Source organism: Colobus angolensis, unplaced genomic scaffold (genome assembly GCF_000951035.1).
Source record: "Colobus angolensis palliatus isolate OR3802 unplaced genomic scaffold, Cang.pa_1.0 Scaffold39, whole genome shotgun sequence".
In the NCBI taxonomy this organism is placed as follows: Eukaryota; Metazoa; Chordata; class Mammalia; order Primates; family Cercopithecidae; genus Colobus; species Colobus angolensis.
Genome location: NW_012117265.1, coordinates 1401413 through 1402076, shown reverse-complemented (window position 1 = coordinate 1402076; position 664 = coordinate 1401413). Strand labels below are relative to the sequence as shown.

Here is a 664-nt window from a genome sequence, read left to right as displayed (position 1 = left end):
CATCACTTAAGCCCAGGAGTTCGAGACCAGCCTGGGCAACATGGTGAGACCTTGTCTCTACAAATAATAATAATAATAAAAAAAAATACCAAGATGTGGTGGCGCATGCCTGTAGTCCCAGATATCCAGGATGCTGAGGTGAGAGCATCACCCAAGCCCAGGAGGCTGGGGCTGCAGTGAGCCGTGATCATGCCACTATACTCCAGCTTAAGAAATAGAGTGAGATCCTGTGTCAAAAAATATAATAAAAGTAAAAATATATATGTATGTAATATATATTTTAACTCCTATTCCCCCTCTGAGAGTCTGGAAGTTTGTTATAGGGTCAGCAGAGAGAGAATACCTGTTAGCCACTGCTAGGCGTGAATGCTTGTGCTCTCCAAAACTCATGCTGAAACTTCATCCTCAATATGACAATAATGAAATGTGGGGCTTTAAGAGTTGATTGGAACTGGATGCGGTGGCTCACACCTGTAACCCCAGCACTTTGGGAGGTCAGGAGATTGAGACCATCCTGGCTAAGACAGTGAAACTCCATCTCTACTAAAAATACAAAAAATTAGCTGGGCGTGGTGACGGGCGCCTGTAGTCCCAGCTACTTGGGAGACTGAGGCAGGAGAATGGTGTGAACCCAGGAGGCGGAGCTTGCAGTGAGCTGAGATCG

The 664-nt window shown here is 45.8% G+C and overlaps 1 protein-coding gene across 2 annotated transcripts in view; it reads right to left on the bottom strand.

Moving 5' to 3' along the window:
• The window catches only part of ZNF823 (zinc finger protein 823), a 17350-nt gene that overhangs the window by 5089 nt on the left and 11597 nt on the right, over positions 1-664 (bottom strand). The gene's annotated exons all lie outside the window — the stretch shown is intronic.